Here is a 21,033-nt window from a genome sequence, read left to right on the forward strand (position 1 = left end):
ATAATTTGAAAATCTATTAGCTAAGAGGTTACTCATGCTATCTTTAAGGAACAGAAATAAAGAAAAGAAACTTCTGTGTGAACATACACAGAAAATGACAGTCAACAAACTGCACAGAAGGAAAAGAAAAAAATGGAAACATTTATTTTGTGCTACATGATATTAAAATATTCTGAAAGAGTATGAAAATTAATTACTTCAGTTTTCCTTTACAAATGAGTTGGGAAATGTCAAACAAATTTTGGGAAGAATGAGAAAGCACTGAATCAGTTGCAGGTGTTTTCTGAACACAACAGAGCCTGGAGGATTTTGATTTGCATAACAGCCCCCATAAAACATGGTGGGTTTATTAAACTCCTATGCACTTTAATTGTTGTTGGTGACATGGTCAGAACTAAGAAGCCTAAGTTGTCTTCTGTCCTGAAAGACTTGATGTTTGGAAAGAAAAATGGGCTGGATCAAAGAGACCAGTGCTCTAATTCTGCCTTTACTTTGTCTCAGAAACTGATTCAGAGATGGCTGGCGCCACGGCTCACTTGGCTAATCCTCCACCTGCAGTGCTGGCACCCGGGTTCTAGTCCCGGTTGGGGCACTGGATTCTGTCCTGGTTGCTTCTCTTCCAGTCCAGCTCTCTGCTATGGCCCGGGAAGGCAGTGGAGGATGTCCCAAGTGCTTAGGCCCTGCACTCACATGGGAGACCAGGAGGAAGCACCTGACTCCTGGTTTCGGATTGGCTCAGTGCACTGGCTGTAGTAGCCAACTGGGGAGTGAACCAACAGAAAAGGAAAACCTTTCTCTCTGTCTCTCTCTCTGTCCAACTCTGCCTGTCAAAAATCAAAAAAATAATAAAAAATAAAACTCATTCAGAGAGACCATGGCATACAGGACCTCAACTCTTGAGTTAGAAGAAGATTGAAATTAGTTAAATACATTTTTCTCTAGAGTCTCTCCCAATTTCCAATACTCAATTTCCAATACTCTAACACAGGATATGTTGCTGCTGTAAGCTAAACCACAGATAGTTATGTTCACCTTGCTTAGATGTCAGAGCTTCTAAAAATATGCAGGGCATGAATAACTTGAAATTAAATAAGCACATGATTATTTACACTAAAAAAGTTCCTTTTCCATTAAGCACAGAGCCTTTATATGAATAAGAAGAGACAGTTCCAGGGCTGGCGCTATGGCGCAGTAGATTAATCCTCTGCCTGCGTCACTGGCATCCCATATGGGCACTGGTTCTAGTCCTGGCTACTCCTCTTCCCATCCAGCTCTCTGCTGTGGCCTAGGAAAGCAGTAGAAGATGGCCCAAGTGCTAGGGCCCCTACACCTGTGTGAGAGACTCAGAAGAAGATCCCGGCTTCTGGCTTCAGATTGGCACAGCTCTGGTTATTGCAGCCATTTAAGGAGTGAACCAGCAGATGGAAAACCTTTCTCTGTCTCTCTCTCACTGTCTATAACTACCTCTCAAATAAATAAATAAATAAATCTAAAAAAAGGGACAGTTCCTTCTTCATGCCATTTTATAGTCTAAAGATGATTGTGTCTGTCTTTAGAAGCTAATGGGAGTACATTCTCATATGAAAATTTCTGGTTTCTTCAAGAATTCTTATTGGATACTGAGTTGTAGATAGAAAACCCCATAGCTATTATGCCAGATTTCTTTTAAATATAAATAAAATATACATTATTTAATATGCTTGAAAACTCTTACAAATGGTTTGTTAGCAAGTTATTTTTTAAAAATTACTTTTAAGGTTGATGAGTTTCATATTGTTTCATCAATCTAGTCTGAGATAAGCATAAAGTTACCATAACTTACCCTTCTAAGCCACATATCATGAAGATGAAACAAAAGAATATATGATATTATAAGAAGGTTGAATCAGCACTATGAGCATGCCTCTTCTATGCCAGTATCACACTATATTGATAACTAAAGACTATACTTTCAGGGATCATTTCTATAGTTCGCTACTAGAGAAGTTTCTCTGAAAGTGTAGAGCACTATATTGATAACTATAGTTTTGTAGTAAGTTTTGCAATTGGAAAGCATTAGTTTCCCAATTTTGTTCTTTTTCAAGGTTGTTCTACATGTTTTATGTTTATATTTTGCTTCACATATTACAATAAAATTACACTGTAAGAAGTCATTATTTTATATTTAGTGTTTTGAAGTATAATGTAAAATAACATCTTAAAATTAGTTGATATTATAATGACCATCAACACTTCAAGAAGTTTAATGAACAAAAAAATTACCTCATTCAATACCTTCTGTTTACTAAACAAGAGAAAGTAATTAGATCGTTTTAGATAGATTCTTTTTTTTTTTTTTTAAACTTTTATTTAATGAATATAAATTTCCAAAGTATAGCTTGTGGGTTACAATGGCTTCCCCCCTCCCATAACTTCCCTCCCGCCCGCAACCCTCCCCCCTCCCGCTCCCTTTCCCCTTCCATTCATGTAAAGATTCATTTTCAATTCTCTTTGTATACAGAAGATCAATTTAGTATATATTAGGTAAAGGTTTCAACATTTTGCCCATATAGCAACATCGAGTGAAAAAACTACCATTGGATTACTAATTATAGCATTAAATAGCAATGTACAGCACATTAAAGACAGAGATCCTACATAATTTTTTTTTTTCAAAATAATTAATTTTCTATGCCATTTCCATTTTAACACCAGGTTGTTTTTTTTTTTTTTTCATTTCCAATTCTCTTTATATACAGAAGATCACTTCAGTATATAATTAAAGACCTCATCAGTCTGCGCCCACACAGAAACGCAAAGTATAAAAATACTGTTTCAGTACCAGTCATTGCATCACTTGGCTTTAGACGACACATTAGGGACAGATCCCGCATGGGGGTGTAAGTACACAGTGACTCCTGTTGCTGACTTAACAATTTGACACTCCTGTTCATGGCGTCAGTAATCTCCCTAGGCTCTAGTCATGAGTTGCCAGGGCTATGGAAGCCTTTAGAGTTCGCTGACTTTTGGTCTTATTCCGATAGGGTCATAGTCAAAGTGGAGGTTCTCTCCTCCCTTCGGAGAAGGGTATCTCCTTCTTTGATGGCCCGTTCTTTCCACTGGATCTCACTCACAGAGATCATTCATTTAGGTCTTTTTTTTTTTTTCCCATGATATCTTGGCTTTCCATGCCTGCTATACTCTCATGGCTCTTCAGCCAGATCTGAATGCCTTGAGGGCTGATTCTGAGGCGGAGTGTTGTTTAGGACATCTGCCATCCTATGAGTCTGCTGTGTATCCCACTTCCCATGTTGGATCTTTCTCTCCCTTTCTGATTCTATCAGTTAGTATTAGCAGATACTTGTCTTGTTTGTGTGATCTCTTTGACTCTTAGACCTATCAGAGCTTAGATAGATTCTTAACAATAAAGTTCACAAAGCTTCACTCTTTGGAGTATAGTAAAATAGTCCAATTGCATATAGTCCAAGTGAGGTTATGAATTATGGCAATATGGATATTTTTCAATGCCAACCCATTTTGTCAGTTGGCCTTATTCTGGTTTCAAAATAGAAAGCAGAGGCATAGAAGAACATCTCTTCCTTTCATGAATGAAATAGCCACTTAATCAATTGTTGAGATAAGTATAATATTGCTTATAATTACTGAATGCTTCCTTTATGAGGTTGGTGCAATTACTGAGTTTCATTTTATCTAGTGAGTAAACTGAAGTTTAGAAATGGGAGAGATAACTTGCTCAAAGATCAATGCTATTCATTGATGGAGCTAGCACGACTCTAGTGTGTCATAGATGTACGTTATGCTGCCTTCCAAGAGGGACAATTGAACAAAAGTTTATGAATGTTTAGTTAAATGTTCCAATTCCTTAAGCCTATTTCTGTTGTTTCCTTATCCTTCTTGGAGTCATTTCTTCTGCATTTTCTTCACTTGAAAAATTTCATGGAAATTGTTCCCTTGAGATTCTAATGCAGCTCTGCAGCTCTGTACTTCTGTGTGTGTTGGGACTTCTGGGCAAGAATAACTGGGGAGAACGCTTGACATTTGTTAATACCCATAGGTTCTGAGATGACACCTGAAAGCACCAAAAATGCAAGACATTGTAGAATACATGGCTCATTTTCAGCCATGTTTATGTATTCTTTATTCTAAGACCTATTTATCTGATCTTGATTTTGCTTGTCATAGGAATTAGTTATATATCAACCAATGTCCCAATTTGAGAAATGTCTCTCATCTGAGAAAACATGGCTTTAAAGAATGGTCTATTAATATCACTGTAGCTCCCTGGTTCAACACTGTTTATACTTATACCCTCTTGTAGCTGCTGATAGTCCATCACCATCCCCAAATGGAGACCCACAAAGGGCTGCTGCAACAAAATAACACCAGTTGGTGGCTGACGACAAGAAGAATTTATTTGCTAAACAGTTGTGGAACCCAGAAGCTGAAATCAAAGTGTTGGCAAGGCTATGCTTCTTTCAAAGACTATATGGAAGGGGTGTGTGTGTGGTGGGGGGGCCGTTTCCTTGCTTCTTCCAGCTTCAGGTAGCTCCTGGCATTCCTTGGCTTATAGATGCATCTCTCTCTCTCTTCACATGATGTTCTCTTTCTGTGTTTTGTGTATCCACCTTTGTATATAAAGACGCCAGTCATATTGGATTAACAGCATACCATACTCCAGTGTGACATCATCTTAACTTGGTCACATCTGCAAAGACCCTATTTCAAAATAAGATCACATTTACAGGTTCAGGGGATGCCAAATCTGGTGTTCGTGGTAATACTGTGCATAGTTACTGGGACCAAGCCCTTAGAGAAACCTGGATGTAGCTGGAATCATCCTGCTGAATATTGATGTGTCCTTTAATATTTGGGATGTTCCTCCCACTACCGATTTACAAAGTGGGTATATTTTCATGACTATATATTCTGGTATTTGAAGGGCCACAATAATGATGTAATTTGAACTAGAGCAGTATCTTCTAACGAATACTGCATGGCAATGAAAATATCAGCAAACAACAAAATCAATAGACTGGGCTGCTGGTGTCAGCTAGCTGTGACAATCAGAGAATGATTGATGTTTGAAGCACGGTTTTTCAGCAGCAGCAGCAGCTGCTTCAAAATTGCTTTTAATGAATCACCACTGCAGCTGCCATTTTCCCCTAAGCCAGATAAATCCTGACATGTACCAGGTGCTGTTACAGGACGTGTAAATTCAGCCCTTTTGATCACTGGCCTAACTATGAGGATTGTCGTCATTCTGAAATTAGAGGAAGAAGATAAATTTGATTTGTTCAAGTTTTTCTTTTTTGACTTGTCCATAATTCAGCTCTTTAAATGTAATTGAATTGAATGTTTTAAAGTGAAGATATCTAAGTTAATCTTCTGAAAACAAGTGCATTTAATGTAATATTTAACATTTAGTGTGCCTAAACACCACTATAGGGAAAAAAAAAATCCACCACTGTAAAAAGCATAGTAAGACATTTTTAAAGTTTAAATTTGTGCTTTAATGACAGTTTTCAGAATTAGCTGTGAGTGTTCCTTGGACTATAGAAAGTGGAAGCTATAGAGTGCATAAATTTTTTTCCAGTGGCTGGTGTTAAATGCCCTCTCTAGTTTTTTTTCTTAATTTGGCCCATATACCTGAGTTAAAAAACTAGTCAAACTGGTCAGAACAGTGATGAAAAAATGTGATACAAGGTTGTGTAAAGAAGTAGGATTACCAGAAATGAATATTTCAGTCAAAATCTCCTTCTTGATAAGGTCAACATGAAATCTTAATATCATCAATTTATTTTTCAGAGGTTAGTCTTACAAATAGGACCCACACTTCAAAAGAGCTTTCAAAAGTATTCATTGCAAAATTATACTTGAGATTATTGTTATTCTAAAATCTAAAACTAACAATCTATAGCTTATTTAGATAGAAGCATCTGGATCTGCAACATGCTAAACAGAAAGAAATGTGCCTCTGAATAAGATTGCTCAGTGCATTTCTCTGCTTCTGTGCTTTCACTGGACTAGAGGAAAATGAAATACTTGTAGCAATGACTGAGACTACAGGGCAAACTAGATTCAAGAGGGAGACCTTCAGCAAGAAATAATGTAATCATAATCTGATAGGAATTAGAGTTAGTTTTGAACGCAATGGACTTCAGGGAGAAACAAAAAATTCTGGTTTTAGAGTCAGTTTTTATTCATGAAAAAGTAGATAAAATGCAATTGAAATTTTTCAGAGACATTTCTGCTCCTGTGTTACTAATTGCTTAGTATTTAGTATTGTCTCTAATCAAGCTGAATTTATACTCCCTCCACCCCATAAAGAAATGGCCCGTGGGTGCAGGTGTTGTGACATAATGGGTTAAACTGCCACTTGGGATATCTGAATTCCATATTTAATAACCTGGATAGAGTCCCAGCTATTTGCTTCTGATCCAGCTTCCTGCTAATGCAGTTCTAGAATGTAGCAGGTGACGGCTCAAGTTATTGAGTCCCTGTCATCCACTTGTGACACCAGGATGGAGTTCCAGACTCAGCTTCTGCTTGGCCGAGCCTTGGGCAGCTGCAGGCATTTGAGGAGTGAACCAGTGAATAGAATCTTTTCCTCTTTCCTACCCTCACTCTCACTCTCACTCTTGTCTTGCCTTTCAAATTAGTAAAAGTAAATGACTTTTTTTTAAAAGGGTACTTTAAAAAAAGAATGCCCTGGGGCTGGCATTGTGATGTATGGGGTATATGCTGCCGCCTGCAATGCCAGCAAGCTGCTCCACTTCCGACCGATCTCCCTGCTAATATGCCTGGGAAAGCGGTGGACAACGGCCCAAGTGCTTGTGCCCCTGAACCCATGTGGGAGAACTGGTAGAAGCTCCTGGCTCCTGGCTTTGGCCTGGCCCAGCCCCAGCTTTTGCAACCACTTGAAGACTGAACCAGCAGATGGAAGATCCCCTCCCCTCACCCTCACCCCAGGCTCTCCCTCTCACTCTATAACTCTTTCAAATAAATAAATAAATAAATAACTTTTTAAAGAAAGTCCTTAATTAACAAGTCATTGGTTCTATCTGTTTAATCCTTAAAAACAAAAAAAAGAATGCCCTATTACTTTGGGCTAGACATTTGATTTCCTAATTTGTGCTTTTTGGTACAAAGAACGGTGATAAAAATGACTTCTGTTTATTAAGTACTTTCTATGTGTTAAGCAGGATATTTAAAAAATCTTATTTATCTGAAAGGGAGAGAGAGACAGAGACAGAGAGTGAGAGTGAGAAATTCCCCCATCTGTTGATTTACTCCTCAAATGTCCATTATAGCCAGGGTAGGCCAGGCTGAAGCCAGGATCCAGAAACAACCTTGGTCTCCCATGTTGGTAACAGGGACTCAGTTACTTGAACTATCATCTGCTGCCTCCCAGAGTATGCATTATCAAGAAGCTGGAATTGGAAGTGGGGAAGGACTCAAACTCAGGCATCCCCATATTGAACGCAGACATCCCAAGTGGTGTCTCATGCCAAATGCCAACCCAGGCATATTATGATAATTACATACCAGAAGTTGTTTCATTTAATATTCCATAGTATCCTGTGAGGGAGATGTTTTATTTCTACATTTTAGATGAGAAATTTGGGCTGAAGTTGTCCAAGTATCATAGCTGTTTATGATTTAGAGCTAGCTTGACTCCAAAGCACATGGGCATCACATTGTATTGTCATTGTACTTTCTTTAATGTTAAATCTTTTCTATCCTTTCATGACCAAGGCTTTATGATTATCTGGCTTCCTTTGCCCAGTGTTCTCCCAGTGACTCTGCTTCTCAACCAGACTCATGAAGGTTAATCTTGCAAAAGACTGTAAAGTTCCAATAGGTACTTATGCAGATAAGAAACTAAAGTCTGAAGGGTTCTTTGCTCACTAAAATTATATCCATTTCCCAAGAGCATCTCGACTTACCCAAAAGGGCATCAAATTAGAATATTTATTTCAAAAACAATTTTAAACATTTGGAATATGTTCTGGTTTGCTGTACACCTCTCCCTCCTCCTATCCCTAGGAATCTGGTTAAATCACCTTCTGTAGATGTGCCAAATGTCAACACATTTGCTGGTAGTCTTGAGTTTCCTTCGTGAACACACTTCTGAACTCTCTTAAAACAGATCAAGCTTCCTTGAACAGGTTACCAATCATATCAAGTAAATATGGAGCATCTGGTGTTAAGATATAATGCCAATAGAATGTCTTAGTAAAAATCACTTTGAAATAATGAGAAATATCCAAAGTGTTCTCTAAACTAGAATTCAAGAACTCTACCTTCCCAGGTATTTACTTATCTCTGTGCCTGTGGGTTGACCTTGTCAATCACCACTGCTATTATTAAGTCAGGCAGACTTGGGTTCAAATCTTAGCTCTGTTTGGCACTTGCTCAGGTTCTCTGGGGTCATTTAATGGTTTTAATATTTGTTTCTGAGTTCTCTTGAAAGGATTCCATGAGAGAATGTTTCAAGCATCTATAAAATCATAGACACTCAACAATTGCTCCTTTCTCTCCCAAGAAGTTGAAATATTTACTTTTACTCTAACATAGTTTTCGTTGGCTTTCTTTCATGAGCATAAATGTTTGCATGTGAGTTATGAACCTGTGTGGATCTAACATTGTGGGCACTAGATTTTAAATTTATTTCAATTTATTTGTCACAACCTATGACACCTAACAATTTCCTCTTTAACCCCCCGATATACCACTAGGCTAATCCTCTGCAAGCGGCGCCAGCACCCAGGGTTCTAGTCCTGGTTGGGGCACCGGATTCTGTCCCGGTTCCTCCTTTTCCAGTCCAGCTCTCTGCTGTGGCCCGGGAGGGCAGATGGAGGATGGCCCAAGTGCTTTGGCTCCTGTACCCGCATGGGAGATGGGGAGGAAGCACCTGGCTCCTGGCTTCAGATCGGAGCAGTGTGCCGGCCTCAGCGCGCCAGCCATGGCGGCCATTTGGGGGGTGAACCAACGGAAGACCTTTCTCTCTGTCTCTCTCTCTCTCTCACACTGTCTAACTCTGCCTGTCAAAAAAAAAAAAAAATGTTATAATTTATATGGGTCACGTAACAGACTAGTGAACTGATTTCCTAGATTTTGAGGGTTATAATTTTTTGGTACAAAAGTAATACATGCTTAGTTTAATGTTGGTGGATATTTTAAAAACTTTTTTTGAAGTGTTGCAGGCAAACATTAAGAAGCAGTGAATAGTTTATAATAAATGTGAATCTGTGGCTTTAGTGCTGTGGGTTTTTTTGTGTAGTACATGGAAAAAAGAGTAGGAGGGGGGCTTTCCTGAATGACCTATGATCTGAATGGATTTCAGGTTCTATTCCAATACAAGGAATTCTAGAACCACATAAGTCATACTTGAGGAGATATACAGATAGATTGGAGTGAAGAAATGGTAATTCTGCCTGTTGAATGCTAAATATCATGAAAACACAACACTCCCACTATCTCAACCCACTTACACTCCTGATGTACACTGCTCCCTTATACCAACTCAAATAAAAAAAAGAGATATTTTCTCATTTTCTTCTTTTTTTTCCTCTAAGTTAATTCGATGGTGTACAGCAATCTTTGTTCAAGTATCCTGTATCAATTTTAAAAAGAAAGGTTATTTTGGGACAGGCCTTTCCACCATGATCATCTTGGAGGAATAAAAAGCAATGTCTGGTCATTATGAGAAAAAATGAGGGAGTGTCGAATGCCAAAATGTCATGCTTAGTTTTTTTGTTTTATTTTTTGTGTTTTTGTTGTTTGTTTTGTTAAACCTTGTTAAGCCTCTGTTCGGTAGCACACAGCATAAAGTCTGTCTTTCAAAGCTCTTTATAATCTGTTCCTGCTCTACCTGTTTCCAGCCTTTTTTTCCCCCATGTTTAGCCATGCATTCACCTCCTTATTTACTCAGTAGCTGTATTGTGAGTGCCTACTACGTGTCAGATATAGTGTCATGCATTTTCAAAGCTAGAGCATTTGGATTCGCTGGCTAGAAGACATGAGTGTGCATGTTCTGATGTTACCATGATTCACTTCTTTGATAGTATTTTTACTGTTGCAAATAATTGAGAGGTTAAATGTATCTTTTTAAGACTAACATCTTAAAACTAGGTCTTGTGAGACAGGAATTTGGCACTGTGGTTAAGATCCTGCTTGGGTGGCTGGCCCTGTGGCACAATGGGTTAAAGCCCTTGCCTGCAGCGTCGGCATCCCATTTGGGAACTAGTATGAGTCCCCGGGTGCTCTGCTTCCGATCTAGCTTTTCTCCTAATGTGCCTGAGAAGGCAGTGGAGGATGGCCCTGCACCCAGTGGGAGACCCAGGAAAAGCTCCTGGCTTCTGGCTTCAGAAAAGTTCAGCTCTGGTCATTGCGGCCACTTGGGGAGTGAACCAGCCGATGGAAGCCTGTCTGTCTCTAACTCTGTCTTTCAATAAATAAAATAAATCCTAAAAAAAAAAAAAAAAATCCTGCTTGGTGTGCCCATATCCCATATAAAGAATATCAAGATTTGAGTCCTGGCTCTGCTCCTGATTCCAGCTTCTCTGTTAGTGTGTATCTGGGAGGTAGCAGGTGATGGCTCAGGTAGTTGATTCCCTGAGAGATCTGGATAGAACCTGGGGCTCTTGGCTTTGAATTGGCTCAGCTCTGGCTGTTGTTTGGCATTTGAAAAGTGAACCAGTGGATGGAAACTCTGTGTCTCTGCCTTTGAAATAAGCAAAATAAAAAAATATATAAAATTAAAAACAAAGACAAACCTGAACCTACAGTGGAAGTGGTTAATTTGCTTTACAAAGTCAGATTCTTTTCTTTTTTTTTTTTTTTAAGATTTATTTATGTATTTGAAAGACAGAGTTAGAGAGGCAGAGGCGAGATTGAGAGAGAGAAAGAGATCTTCCATCCATTGATTCACTCCCCAAATGGCTGCAAGCAAAGGCTGGAGCTATGCCGATCCAAAGCCAGGAGCCAGGAGCTTTCTTCTGGGTCTCCCACACTGGTGCAGGGGCCCAAGGACGTGGGCCATTTTCTACTGCTTTCCCAGGCCATAGCAGAGACCTCGACTGAAGTAGAACAGCCGGGTCTTGAACCAGTGCCCATATGGGATGATGGCACTGCAGGCGGCAGCTTTACTTGCTATGCCACAGTGCTGGCCCCGAGTCAGATTATTTTCACTGATGCATTTTGACTTTCAGTTTTCTTTTTTATATATTTCAGAACTTTGATTTGTTTAAAAAGAAAAAAACAAAGGTAGAATATTTGTTGAAGCACGGAATTAGATTTCTTAGCTCAATGAAATAGTAAATTATCTCATATGTAAACACATAATGCATGTATTGTAGTGGGCTAGTGGCTCATTTTTTCCCCAAACAACCTAATCCCTGGTCCTACAGACTGAAATGTGAAGGTCTTTATATCAGAACATGCCACTGGGGCCGGTAGCACACATCCAGTATGGGCAGATGTTTGAGTCTGGCTGTTCCTCTTCCTATCCAGCTCTCTGCAATGGCCTGAAAAAGCAGTGGAAGATGGCCCAAGTGCTTGGGCCCCTGCATCCATGTGAGAGACCTGGAAGAATCTCCTGGTTCCTGGCTTTGGATCAGACAGCTCCAACCATTGTGGCCATTTGGGGAGTGAATCAGCAGATGGAAGACCTCTCTATCTGTCTGCCTTTGCCTTTCTAGCTCTGCCTTTCAAATAAATAAATAATTAAAAAAAAAAAAAAAAAGAGAACAGGCTATTGACTGGGCTTTGTCCTCCACACTATACTTCCCTCTCTCTCATCAATCCTAGGTGTCATGAAGCAAAAACGTAATCAGCTTAGTTTTTGTATTTGTACTTCCATTTGCAGAAGATTCAATGAACTAAGTGAGATATGCAAGATTTTGTTATATAAGTTCAGGGTTAAAATTTAGCATTTTGATATTTTGTTTATAATGGAGTTTTTGCACAAATTTCAATTTTTAAAACACTGTACTATAAGACTAATATTATTTGCCTTGATTTTTGAGGTTTTGGGCTTCCCCTAAAATTCTGTTTGAAGCCCATTGGATCCTTCTCCATTATGTATATTATTTTATTTATATTTATTTATATATATATATGTATATATATACTATATTGACATGGTTGACTACTTGCATAAGAAAAAACATTCAAGTTCAAAAAATATTTGGAAGAGAAAAGTATTGATTATTTTCATCAAACCCATAGAAGTTCATGTTTTGAGTGTTTACATACAACTTAGATCAGATGGGGCTGTTCTGGGAAGCCAGTCCATGAAAATAAGTCAGGAGCACCAAAAGGCAAGAGGCACAAATACCCAGGCTGTATGCTTTCAGCTACTTTACTGCATCTTGTCTTGAAATGGCTGTTCTTGTTTCACCTCCAACTCTGTGGCTGCATCCCTGAACTGCATTGTGGCCATGTCATTCTCAAACTCCATCCTTGGAGGGAGGCAGGAGGGGAGGACAGTGGGAAGATTCTCAGATTTTTTTTTTTTTTTTTGACATGCAGAGTGGACAGTGAGAGAGAGAGACAGAGAGAAAGGTCTTCCTTTGCCGTTGGTTCACCCTCCAATGGCCACCGCGGCTGGCGCGCTGCGGCTGGCGCGCTGCGGCTGGCGCACTGCGCTGATCTGAAGGCAGGAGCCAGGTGCTTATCCTGGTCTCTCATGGGGTGCAGGGCCCAAGGACCTAGGCCATCCTCCACTGCACTCCCGGGCCACTGCAGAGAGCTGGCCTGGAAGAGGGGCAACCGGGACAGAATCCGGCGCCCTGACCGGGACTAGAACCTGGTGTGCCGGCGCTGCTAGGCGGAGGATTAGCCTGTTGAGCCACGGCGCCGGCTGATCCTCAGATTTTGAAGCCCTTGGTAACCAGAGCAGTACTACCATATCCATCCTGCATATTGGCAATCTGCTAATGAGTCTATTTGAGAACAAAATATTCCTCAGCTAAAAATTACAGTTTGAAAATCACTGGACTACATGATATTAAAGATCTCTGCTAACTCACAATTTTGAGTTTTCCTATTCTAATGAGTTGATTTCTGCTGATTGACCCACATCTTGACCTGCCTCCTTGCAACGGGTGCTGTATGCCTTGGGGAGACCACTGGCTTTGTGGGCTTTGGTGTATCTTAGCTGTAATAAATATCACTAGATTTTCTTTGGATATAATTACAGTTCCAGAGTGATAATAGAGAGAGAATAGTAGCTGTGTGGTAGTAATGCCTTATAAATTTTTCACCCTATATTGAAGTTCAGGAAGAATATGTTAGAGCACCAAGTTCTATTTATTTTTATTTTATTTTAAATTTCTGTTAATGTATTTAACATACATAAAATTAACTTAGCCAATATCTTTTTATTTATTTATTTATTTATTAGACAGGTAGAGTTATAGACAGTGAGAGAGAGAGAGAGAGACAGACAGAGAGAAAGATCTTCCTTCCCTTGGTTCACTCCCCAAATGGCTGGTACAATCAGCGCTGCGCTGATCCGAAGCCAGGAGCCAGGTGCAGGGGCCCAAGCACTTGGGCCATCCTCCACTGCCCTCCTGGGCCACAGCAGAGAGCTGGACTGGAAGAGGAGCAACAGGGACTAGTACCCGCCATCCATATGGGATGCCGGCGCTGCCGCAGGTGGAGGATTAGCCAAGTGAGCCATGGCACCGGCCCGCCAATATCTTATATTAGTCTGTTAGTATCATACTAGTTATAATTTATAAAAATAAATATTCAGATGTAGGGGATGTATGCAGAGTTTTTGTATTTGGTGCATGTAATTTCTTTTAAAATTATTTAAAATTATTTTATTTTTACTTTATTTGAAAGACATAGAGACAGAGATGGACGGATAGAGAGAGGGATCTTTCATCTGCTGGTTCACTTCCCAAATGCCTGTAGCAGTCAAGGCCTGGGCCAAGTAAAACCAGTACCCAGGAGCCAGGAGCCAGCTGGAATTCAACCTAATCTCTGATATGGGTAGCATATGCTGCCTCTCATATAATCACCACAAAGCTGAATCAGAAGTCGGTGAATCAGGACCCCAACTAGACACTCCAATATGGAATACAGGCACCCCAAGTGGTGTACTAACTGCTGCTCCAAATACTTCCCCCTTGCCACTGTTCTTGAAACTGTTTAAGGAATTACTGCATTTTTGTTAGTAAATTTTTTTTCAAATATTTATTTATTTATTTGAAAGGTAGGATTACAGAGACAGAGAGGGAGAGAGGTAGAGTTGAGGAGAGGAAGAGAGAGAAAGAGGGAAAGAGAGAGATCAATCTTTCATCTGCTGGTTTACTCCCCAAATGACTGCAACAGCTCAGGGCTGGGTCAGCAGACGCCAGGAGCCTGGAGCTCTATTTCAGGTCTCCCATGTAGGTGTAGAGGCCCAAGCACTTGGAACATGTTGCACTGCCCTCCTAGGTGCATTAGTGGGGAGCCGGATCAGAAGTGGAGGAACCAGGGACTCAAACCAATGTCCACCTGCCAGCCCCAGTAAAATATTTTGATAATTAATAAATAGTAGGGATTCTCTCAGTCTCTTAACTTCAGTACATTTGTGTTTAATATATCCCTGGTAGATCTAAAACTTGCAGTTTATGAATAATCAAAAGTTGGGATAGAAATACTATTTTCAAAGTCTGTTGCTTAATAATATAAAATTCAAATGTAATAATTGCAAAGAAGTGGATAGGAAAAAATACCTATTTCATTTTTCTTTTCCTTTTTTGGTTCTATTGCAAATGAGCAGGGATAAGTGGAAATTCATGAAGGAAAAAATTAATCATGGAAAGGGTACAAAAATTAAAAATATTTTTTTAAAAAATTCATTTTAAAGATGCAAATAGCAATTTTTAGTTTTATTAACTGACTATACTAGATTATCATTTGTAATTTCTACTAGATCTTTGTTAGGAGTTGTAAGCAAAGGATTGAAAGAATTAGAACTATGAAACTTTTTCTTAATATTTGTTTTTAGAAGTGAAAAGTCAATTTTAAGCTTACTGACTATAGGTACAAGGTTAAAAGTTGTCTGCTTTGATCTTAAAATTCTTCTAAGGTGATCAAGCATGCACCCAGACAACTGTAAGTCTGCAAAGCACCTCATGCACCTTGGCATTCAACAGATATTTATCACATTCCTCCTACCATCTGTGAAACACTGTGCTAGGGACAAGATGAGTGAGTCATATGCCCTCAAAAAGTTTTTTTTTTTTTTAAAGGTGAGGCAGGAAGGCAGACACTAATGAGAAATTTATAATTCACTTGATAATTGCAATCAGGGAGATATATCAGTGTTTTAGAATGCAGAGAAAGGTATCTACTTAGCCCAAGATGGGTAGAGAAGGATTCTGTGAAAGGACTACCCAAGTTGACCCAGAGTACCTGAATGGATGTTACTGAGGTGATGCGGAGGGTGTTGAACAGGGCAAAGAACTTCAGCCACATGGATGATACAAAGCATAAGGATTTCATTGCCTACGTGTGACCATGGGGCACTAGGATTTTTACAGGTGAGACATGAGTCAAAAGAAAGGTAGAATGTGGTCAGCTCCTGGAGGGCACCATGTAACACATGAAAGGACTTGGACTTGACCTGTAGTTGATGCATATGCTGAAGATTAATCTCCTAAGGAGATTTATATTGAAATAATTCCAGGTCTAGCACTGTGGCATAGTGAGTATAAGCCGCCACCTGCAGTGTCAGCATCCCATATGGGAGCATGTTCGAGTCCTGGTTGCTCCACTTCCGATCCAGCTCTCTGCTGTGGCCTGGGAAAACAGCAGAAGGTGGCCGAAGTGCTTGGGCCCCTGTGCCTGCGTGGGAGACCCAGAAGAAGCTCCTGGCTCCTGGCTTCAGATCAGCTCAGCTCCAGCTGTTGCCGCCTTCTGGCTGGAGAGTGAACCAGCGGATAGAAGACCTCTCTTTCTCTACCTCTGCCTCTCTGTAACTATGCCTTTCAAGTAAATAGACAACTTTTTTTTTTTAAAGAAAATTCCAACTGACATCTCCGTAAAGAATGTATTTGTAAGAAGCAAGAATGTGTGCAAGAAAGTCATTTAGGAAAATGTTGCAGTAGTAGAATGACTAGCAGGCTGAACTAGTGCAGTTGGAATCTGGTGGAGTGAATTTGAAAAGTGCCTTAACCACTATGAGTGCTTAATGTGAATACTGATGACTCATACTCCTGTTATTTTCCACTTTTCTTTTTATTTGAAGATTTATTTTTTATTTTTGTAAAAGATTTTACTTATTTATTTGAGAGATAGAGTTACAGACAGTGAGAGGGAAAGACAGAGAGAAAGGTCTTCCATCTGCGGTTTCACTTCCCAAATGGTCGCAATGGCTGGAGCTGTGCCAATCCAAAGCCAGGAGCCAGGAGCTTCTTCTGGGTCTCCAACGAGGGTGCAGGGGTCCAAGGACTTAGAGCATCCTCCACTTCTTTCTCAGGCCACAGCAGAGAGCTGGATCAGAAAAAGAGAAGCTGGGACTAGAAATGGCACCTATATGGTATGCTGGCATGACAAGATTTGGATTAACCCACTGGGCCACAGCACCAGCCCTGAAGATTTATTTTTAATTCATCTGAAAAGCAGAGTGACAGAGAGAGGAGGGGAGATCTTCCATCCATTGGTTCACTCCCCAAATGGCCACAACAGCCAGGTCTGGGCCAAAACAAGGCCAAGAATCAGGAACTCTATTCTAATCTCCATGTGGGTAACAGGGGACTATTTCTGCTACCTTCCCAGGAGCATTAACAAGAAGCTGGATCGGGGGATTGGAATTGGCACTCCCATACCAGATGCTGTTGTTGCAAGCAGTGGCTTAACCTACTGAGCCACAACGCCAGCCCTATGTTCACTCAAGAAATGTCAGGTACTAAGCTCCAAGATAATAGGGCTCATTCTGTGGACAGGAATTATACTTATGTAGTTTATTTTGATTTCTTAGAGCACATTGGTGAGATTCCTTCCACATGGTCCCCAAGTGGATGCCAGGACATTTAATGAAAGTGGAAAAGATTCTCTGCTTGTAAAGTCACAGCTTAAACATGATGTTTTTACAGTCCCCTAAAGGTACAGTCATGCCAAGTTCTTTCTTTCTTCCTTTCTTTCTTTTTTTTTTTTTTTTTTGACAGGCAGAATGGACAGTGAGAGAGAGAGAGAGAGAGAGACAAGAGAAAGGTTTTCCTTTACCATTGGTTCATCCTCCAATGGCTGCTGTGGTCGGTGCGCTGCGGTCGGCGCACCACGCTGATCCGAAGCCAGGAGCCAAGTGCTTCTCCTGGTCTCCCATGAGGGTGCAGGGCCCAAGGGCTTGGGCCATCCTCCACTGCCCTCCTGGGCCACAGCAGAGAGCTGGACTGGAAGAGGAGCAACCTGGACAGAATCGGTGCCCTGACCGGGATTAGAACCTGGTGTGCCAGCACCGCAGGTGGAGGATTAGCCTATTGAGCCGCGGCACCGGCCAACCAAGTACTTTCTTACTGACATTTTTTTGTGCCCACAAATGTTAGCTGTATGGTCTTTTTCTCAATTTACCATTTATCCCTAATAGCACTTATGCAATGATCATCCAACTGTATATTATGGCTGATAATCTTAGGCACTAATGTCTGATTTTTTAAAGATTTATTTATTTACTTGAAAGTCAGAGTTACACAGAGAGAGAAGGAAGAGACAGAGACAGAGAGAGATCTTCCATCCGCTGGTTCACTCCCCAGGTGGCTGTAATGGCCGGAGCTGCGCCAGTCTGAAGCCAGAAGCCAGGAGCTTCTTCCGGGTCTCCCACATGGGTGCAGGGGCCCAAGGACTTGGGCCCTATTCTACTGCTTTCTCAGGCCATAGCAGAGAGCTGGATCAGAAGTGGAGCAGCTGGGACTCGAACCGGTGCTCACATGGGATGCCAGCACTGCAGGCAGTGGCTTTACCTGCTACACAACAGCGCCAGCCCCTGATTTTTTTTTAAGACTTATTTATTTATTTGAGAGGCAGAGGCAGAGATGGAGACAAGAGAGAGAGGTTTTCCATCTGCCAGTTCACTCCCCAGATGGTTGCAATGTCAGAACTGTGCCAATCTGAAGCCAGGAGCCAGGAGCTTCTTCTGGGTCTCCTATGTGAGTGCAGGGACCCAAGCACCTGGGCCATCCTCCACTGCTTTCCCAGGCCATAGAAGAGAGCTGGATTGGAAGTGAAGAAGCCAATACTCAAACCGGCGCCCATAGAGGATGCTGGCACTGAAAGCAATGGCTTTACCCACTACACCACAGAGTGAACCCCCTATATCTGATGTTTTTTATGAAGAAAGTCGGTTAAATTGTGGTATTTACCAATATTAGCTTAATTTTAAAAAGCAAAAATATGTAAAATTTGATGGTCTAACTGGATTGTAACCTTTTCTGATTCTTCACTTTTTTTTAATTTGCAGGAAAGAGAGCTTATTAGAGTTTCTTCATAAACTCGTGTTAGAAATAACATCGTACTTTAATCAGAGATTTGTAAGTATCCTTATTGTTTTTATTTATTTTATGAAAGAAATAGCTCTCAGTAAAATACTTCACAGGATATCTCTGTGCAATCCCAGCTGGCATGGAATATTTGAAAATTCTGCATTTCTCAATAAATCAAACAAGAAACCACAACTTCAATCAGAAAACCTTCATCAAGTCCATCTATAGCTAGTAAATATTTATTTGACAGATTCTCTTTCATGTCATTTTCATTATCTTTTTTCCTTTGCGAAAATAGGTGCATCTACTTATTTCAGAATATTTGTATCATCAAAGGGAAGGAAGAGACAAAGGGTAGGGCATGAACACAGGAGTGTTAGGAATATGTTCTGATAAAGGTTTTTATGGCTTTGTACTGCTTTGTTTAGTATTTTCCACTTATACTTCTAGTGATTTAAAAAAAAATCAGAACTAAGGTTATATGCCTAAGATCAATTCAGTTTCATCGTATTTAGGAAATGTCTTTTATCAGAGGCTGGAAATACTGATACAATGCCTCAGAACACTTAACAAATACATACTTTATTGAGTGAATTTAGAGGAATCAGTAAGGGAATAAACAAAAACAAAAATCTTGTATTAAAAATGTGTTTCCAGTGGTAACATTTTATATTTAATTCCCTGAAAGAAAACTTCCAGGTCTATTGAAGTTCCATTAGAGCGCTAAAGCAGATTAGCAGCATGTTGAGTTTAAGAGCACTGAGTTAAGGTCCCGGGTTTAAAGGCAGATCAGGAAAGCAAATTCAAGTAACTAAAGTCTGGAGCTGAGTGGGCTCTTCACTTGCTGTATGAGCCCTTGGGCTGCATTCTTCTAGGTTTCTCAACTGTAAATATTTTTGTTTAAAGCTTGTTGACTAGAAATGATGACTAGCTTAGGTCATTTTATGATTCTGGGAGATTCCTGAAACATTATTGCTTGGTAGTTCAGTCATTTTTTCTTGGTTAATCTATGATGATTATAATGACGTTATTAACATTTGTGTAGTAGCTAATAAAATCAGCTAACAGGAACTGATATATATATTTCCAATTTGCTCCATCAGATAAGATCTCTCAACAAATTATTTAATTAGAAGATGTGCTAAACTCTTAACTACATATTTTATGTCAATATAGCTTATTTATTAGGTATATGAAATTAGTTTTCAGTTCCAGGGCATGCAATTATTAATCTTATGATTGTGGACAAGTTACCTGAAGTCTTAAATACCTTATTTGTTAATTAAATGAGGATAATAATTCTTTTATCATAGACTTGTTATGGAAATTAAATAAAATGATAAAAGAATGCAATGTAAGTAATTAATGGAATAAGCCTATCTTTATTGTTTTGTAGACCTGGAGGTTTTATCCACATAAAGATTTTGTTTGTCAGTTTATATAAGCTATTTTATGGATGAAGTCAGTATTTATAAAAATCACTAAAAGAACTGTTAAAATGTAGATTCTACTCCATAATTCCAGTTGTTTTTAACAAGCATCTTAAATAATTCACACAAAAGGCATTTATTTGGGACACATACATTTTCCTCTAAAAATGGTCTCCAAACTAGATGATTATCAAAACCAAGTGCACCTTTGAAAAAAAATAATAAGTATTCTGATTTGGCAGATCTAGAGCAAAGCCTTGCAACTTGAGTTTTCAAAGAATTGCCTTGCTGAGTTTGGTGTTTGAAAACCACTGCTTACAGCTTCTCTGTGCCCTTAACATTTTACTGATGAAGTGATTTGGCTGTGCTTTGCATATGTGGATGAGGGCATTGAGTTATGCATATGTGCTTTAGCTAGTCCAGATCAAGTTGTGGGATGAGTTTGGGCATCTATATCACATACATTAACATTGACCTTCTTCTCACTCTTGGTTGTATAGCTGCTAACTAAATTCATGTGTCAACCCCTTAAGAGGCAGATTTTCTCAGCCAGAAAAGAATATTGTAGGTTTTCTAGTTCAAACCTGTTATTTCAAAGAGGATTGTAGACTTAGAAATTTGTCCAAGACCACAAGATAAAACAAGGAATAACAATTGGATTGTTGCTCCATGCTCAGTTCCATTTCCATCATAATTAGATGACATTCTTCCATTTCAGTTACACATAACACCTTGAAACCAACCCCTCTCTAGCTGACTGTAGGCTTCAGAGCCTGAAGTACTCTGTGAGTCATCTTACCTGTCTAGCTGCTTGAAAGGGCAAGTGTCTTCCTTTCCAACTCTAGTTTTTCATCCTGAAGAAAAAGAAGCAGGCAAGCAGGCAGTTTACTGAGGGGTTAGCAGTACCAGCAGCGGCAGCTGTTCTAGTTTTCTGTCTTCTGCATTGCCTTCTTGACTCTTTACCTTGGTCAGAGCCATGCCTGGTCTCAAATTCCATACCTTTATCTTGCAGAGTCATTATCATTTTAGTCTGTCTTATGTTTGCATCATTTTTTTCCTGGGCATTCATTACATCACTTCAGTTGCCCTTATTTGGACACTTTTTGGCTCTGTTGTGACATAAA

The 21,033-nt window shown here is 39.8% G+C and overlaps 1 protein-coding gene and 1 pseudogene across 6 annotated transcripts in view; both read left to right on the plus strand.

The window, feature by feature from the left end:
* Positions 1–21,033, plus strand: part of PKIB (cAMP-dependent protein kinase inhibitor beta) — a 133,801-nt gene that overhangs the window by 62,893 nt on the left and 49,875 nt on the right. For 4 of the 6 annotated variants that reach the window (XM_062187699.1, XM_062187697.1, XM_062187695.1 and 1 more), the window contains one exon: positions 18,458–18,527. The gene's annotated coding sequence lies outside the window, so the exon portion shown is untranslated. Of the gene's footprint in view, positions 1–16,779; positions 16,907–18,457; positions 18,528–21,033 lie in introns of all 6 variants that reach the window. The other 2 variants (XM_062187701.1, XM_062187696.1) reach the window with 1 other exon arrangement.
* LOC133757196 (small nucleolar RNA U3) lies at positions 1,940–2,034 on the plus strand (annotated as a pseudogene).

The sequence above is a fragment of the Lepus europaeus genome, chromosome 3 (assembly GCF_033115175.1).
Source record: "Lepus europaeus isolate LE1 chromosome 3, mLepTim1.pri, whole genome shotgun sequence".
NCBI lineage: Eukaryota > Metazoa > Chordata > Mammalia > Lagomorpha > Leporidae > Lepus > Lepus europaeus.